The sequence below is a fragment of the Canis lupus genome, chromosome 11 (genome assembly GCF_011100685.1).
Source record: "Canis lupus familiaris isolate Mischka breed German Shepherd chromosome 11, alternate assembly UU_Cfam_GSD_1.0, whole genome shotgun sequence".
Lineage (NCBI taxonomy): Eukaryota > Metazoa > Chordata > Mammalia > Carnivora > Canidae > Canis > Canis lupus.
In genome coordinates, this window is record NC_049232.1 from 14946904 (window position 1) to 14952491 (window position 5588).

Here is a 5588-nt window from a genome sequence, read left to right on the forward strand (position 1 = left end):
CAAGATACATCCACGAAGGCAAAAGAAGCAAAAGCAAAAATGAACTATTGGGACTTCACCCTTGTGAATTTTGACTGAGATTGCATTGAATCTATAAATAATTGTGGGAGATTAGATACTGTAACAACATTGAGTTTTAAAATTCAAGACCAACATATATTTCTCCATTTACTTAGATCTTTAATCTCCTTCAGAAATGTTTTAGCCTTAAGGTAATAGTCCTGCATACTTTTGTTAAACTTATTCCCAAATATTTTATGTTCTTTGGTTATAATCACAGGGGTGCTATTGATTTCAAAATTTCAATTTTCAGCTAAGTCTTCTGATCCATGAATATGGTATTCATCTCCACTCATTTATATCTTCTCCAATTTCTTTCAACAATATTTTGTAGCTCTCCATTACAGGTATTACATTTATTTTGTTAAATTTGTTGTCTGGTATCTCATAGTTTTTATGTTATTATAAACTACATTGCTCTTTAATTTTATTTTCCTTTACTACTGATGTTTTAGTTTTTCTATTGCTGATTATTATATTACCACAACACTGGTGACTTAAGACAACACTTATTGTAGTATATTTCTGTAGGTCAGAAGTCCAGCACATGTCTCACACAGTGTCAGTTAGACTGTTCTAGGGAAGAATCCATTTGTTGCCCTTTTTAGCTTTTAGAGGTTGGTTACATTCTTTTCTCATCTGGCATCTTCCTGCATCATCAAAGCCAATAATGTTGCATCTCTTTGACCTTTCTTCCATCCTCACATCTCTCCAAACACACCCAGAAAAGACTCTTTACTTTTAAGGATTAAGATCTTGATCCCACTTAGTTTGGGATTAGAGTGGGCCCACCTAGATAATCCAGGACAATTTTCCATCACATTTGTTAAGTTGCTTTTGTCATATAAGGTAACATATACACAAATTCCAAGGATTAGAGTGTAGAAATTGGTGTGGGGGGGTGGGTATTATTCTGCCTACCACGGAAATAAGATGAAGATGTAATTGATTTTTTAATATTGAACTTGTACTCTAAGATGTTGCTAAATTCATCTCTTAGTTTCATAGCTTTTTTAAAAAAAAGAATTAGGATTTTCTACATAGACAGTCATATCATCCTCAAACAGTTTTACATCTTGCTTTCAAATATGTATAGCTTCTATTTCTTTTTCTTGTCATGTAGCACTGGCTAGGATCTCTAATAAAATGTTGAGTAGAGTAGACATCCTAGCCTCATTTCCATTTTTAAGAGAACAGCTTTAAGTCCTTCAACATCAAGTAGGATGGTAGCTCTAAGTCTTTGTAGACTCCCTTAACCACGTTTAGAAAATATCCTTCTAATTCTAGTTTTTTGGTATTTTCCCCCTGAATAGATGTTGAATTCTGTGTACATTTCCTTGTTTACAAAATAAGGACATCTAAATTCACCTTAGAATAGAGATTACAATAAGATAATATATGGAAAAGAGTCTAACTTTTTTGTGAGGCAAAGAGGGTAGATGCATATACTATTTGTGCCAGTATAAAGTAAAATCATATTTGTTATGAACAATGTAGACAGAAAGCAAAGCACATTTATTTTCTTAGCTCTTATTCTAAATAAAGGATTATTTCAGTGGGAAGAACAGACCAGCCTCACCAGGTGAAAGGCTCTAAGAGGGACACTCAGCATCTATACACCATTAGCATACTGAATAGTGGAAGGGAAGTACAGTGTAAGGGACACTTAAATAATTGTTTAACAATGGGGTTTCCTAAGTAAGAAAGCATCCTTGCTGAAAGGGAACATGTCCATAGTTCAATGGTTAGTATCATCCTTTTCTTTTAATCTAACCCAAATGGCCATGCCAGCCCCTTGGTAAGTTACTGAAAAAAAGGTATAAAAAGTAAATACCTCCTTCCAGGACACTCAAATTTATCTCTGACATTTCAAGTATGCTTTCCATAGTAATCCCTTTATCTCCCTCTTCATCTACTCCCAGAAAATTATTAGTGTAACGCCTACATAAAGCTAAGTAAACAGAACCATTCTAAAAAACAAAGTTACTTGATTGGCACATTTTGTGCAATAACAAATGAATATGGCAATTTATAGCAATTAATAAAATTACCTGGTCTGTATACTTTTTTGGTAATGTTCTACACATGGAACTCATTATTTCATTTTCCCAGTAAAAATAATGAAGTAAAGAAGGCCAAGATTTCATGCAATTGTTAACTTGAGTTTAAGTTAATTAGGCATTTGGTTTTTGTCATTTGACAGATTTCCTTTATCCTCACTACCTTAATTTGACCTCTTACAGTTTCTTTTCACAAGAAGCACTTCTTTCAAATGAAAACATCTCAGGCAGAGAAGTGATAAACAGGGTGGGAAATGAAATCTATTTCAGTGTCTCCAGATGGCAACATCCTAAGTTTGCAGCCACTGTGACAATGGAAATTCATACAGGCTATGATGGTTAATTTTATGTGTCAACTTGACTGGCCTAAGGGCTGCCCAGATAACTGGTAAAACATTATTTTTGAGTGTATCTATAGGGTAATCCCAGGAAAAATTAGCAATTGAATCAGTAGACTGATTAAAGATTTCCCTCACCAACATAGATGGACATCATCCAATCCATTAAGGGTGCCAATAGAACCAAATGGCTGAGGAAGGGTGACTTTGTTCTCTTCTGAGCTGGGACATTGATCTCTTGCCCTTGGACATTGACACCTCTGGTCCTCAGCCTGTGGACTATGATCATTGGTTCTTCCCATTCTCAGTCTTTTGTATTCAGATGGGGACTAATATCACTTTACCCTGGTTCCTGGGCCTTTGGACTAGTGCTGAAATATATTACCAGCTTGCCTGGTTTCTCCAGCTTTTAGAGAGCAGATTATGGGACTTCTTGGCCTTCATAATTATATAAGCCAATCTCCTTATGTATATGCATGAAAATACATGTATAGACAAACACATATATATGCAAACGTATATATAGAGGGACAAAAAGATATCCTACTGCTTGTATTTCTGTGGAGAACCCTAACTAATACATAGTCCAAATTAACATTACTGTTTAGGAAATACCAATAAAGCAAGAGAACCATCCCAAATCATAATTCTCTAGCTCTGTATCTCCTGAAAACTTCTGGTGAGTGAAAAAATTGCTTCTCAATAGATTGAATTTAAAAATCTTTCCTTAGGATTAGGGAAACATTACAAAGTTGTGTCCTTTCCTCCTCCTTCCCTTCCTGCCTTCCTCCCTTCTTTCCTCCTTTCCTTTCTTTCTTCTTTCTAGCAGCTTTTTATTTTGATATTTAGGAGGGTATATATTGTTCTAGTGGCTGTATTTATGCTAATACCCTAATATAATACTTCAGTTCCCTATATTATATCTAACTAAAGCTGACACACATAGCATTAATTATTATCAAAGCATCAGTCATAGAGCATTTTTAAAGTTGTGATAATTGTTAAGCAGTCAAAAGTTTTTCTGAACAGAAGCCAACTTTGGAAATCTTTTTTAACAGTTTTAGATGGTGATCACCAAGGAGTCATAATTATATCTCCTGCTTTCATGATCCCTTTTTTATGAGGTGTTTATACATTGCAACAAACCATATTAAAATTATACCATTCCCCCCTTTTACATTTAACTGAATAAAAATATTTCTTAGAGAAAGAAAAATCTAATTTCAGGTATCTCTTCACATGCCTGCTCACATGATTGTGTATGTAGAGCTCATGTGATCATATTCATCGTGGGCCTTAAACAGCGTGTTGTACTTTTTTCATACAGTTTAGCATAAAACAATTTTCTATATTCGAAGCATTACTTTCTATCGACTGCCTTGAACCATCATTTTAAACCAGAATTTTGTCATCTTAATGAATTTAAATCATAATTGAGAGCAAAACAATTCTAATTTCACAATCCTTTTATGGTGAATCTAATAGCATTTAAAGGTCCTCAGGCTTGTGTTCTGCTTTTATTATCGCAATACTCCTGGAGAGCAATAGTAAGCCCCCAAAGCTTTTGAAATACGATGGAGATTTCTACTGACCTCAGATTGCCTTAACACTTGTAATTTCATATGCAAGGTAATTGCTTTCATACTCTTTGTTGGTACTTTTGCTATCCTTTACATACTGAGGCCTCCTCTAGCATGTTTGTCCTATGATGCCCACTGAATCAGACAGCCACAATGCCATGAGAAAAAGAAGACAGTAAGTCTGAGGGCAAAAATGCAAGCCAACCTGAGATTGATGACAGAAGATGGATTTTCATATTCTGGGCACTGAGATCTTGGCTGAAGAACTATTTGGTGGTGGTAACAGAGGCAGCATAGAGAAAGGTTTTTGTACAACAAGGGAAGAAAATTTTGAATGTTAAATTTCTTTTCTCATCTGCCATACCACAGTACCTCCTGAGAGTACCTCTGGCAGGCAGTCCAGCCCAATTTTGCCTGTTAGTTATAGTCCTGACCAGTCATCAGAAGGGATTTGGGGTAGCTGGATATGAAATTAAGAGTAGTTAACTGAAGAGGATAACCAGGAAGATCCTCAATGGCATTCTTTCATATTGTGGTTGAAAGTAACATTTCCCCACCAAAATATGGTGGACTATATTCTTAAGCGAAGTATCATGAAGAAAGCTGTTTCTGACCAAATGGCCAAATATATTTGACAAACATAATTCCTGGTTCCTGACACAGAGCTCCTAAAAGCTTGTAAATAGGGGCACCAGGAAAATCTTTTGATTTAAAATTTAGGCTTTGACCCGCTGGTTACTGATGGAGAAATCCTAAGACTTTTACAATTTCCTGAGTGACAGGACCATCTGACACTAAGCTCATAAGTCCCTTGGTATTTCCCGGGTGAAGGGAATGTCTTTTGTTCTAACCAGGTGACTCTTCAATGAGGGCTCATCATTAGAAAGACCAAATCAAGATAAGAACCTCGGAACTTTCAGACCCACCACCTATTCTCCACAGAGGGACTGGAAATGGAGAAGACAATCAATTTGCGTATCTGATGAAGCTTCCATAAAGTCTCAGGTTGGTACCAGGAGGGTGGTGCACTCTAGCCTCATGGGGACAGAAGCTCCTGCGCTTGGGGCCCCTCTAGACCTCATCCTATGTATCTCTTCATCTAGCTGTTTGTCTATATACTTGATCATATTCTTTATTATATAATAAAGTGGTAAATAAGTGTAACTGTTTCTCTGGTGGAGTATTCTAGCAACTACTCAAATCTAAGGAGGGGGTGTCATAGGACCCTCCAATTTGCAGCTAAATTGGACAGAAGCTGTGAGGACCTAATACTTGTGGCTGTGTCTAAAGTGGGGAACAGTCTTATGAGACTGAGCCCTTAACCCATAGGGTCTTTGCTAACTCTGGTTAGTATCAGAATTGAATGGAATCGTAAGACACTTAACTGGTACTGCAGAGAAGTGCTTGATGTGTGGGGAAAACCCCATACTCCTGATGTCATAATTATGTGGATGTGAGTAAAGGAGAAATAGGGAGTTTTTTCTAGATATGTCATTCTTGTATTGTGAATTCACAAAGTACATGTCTTCCTGACTACTTATGCTGAAGAA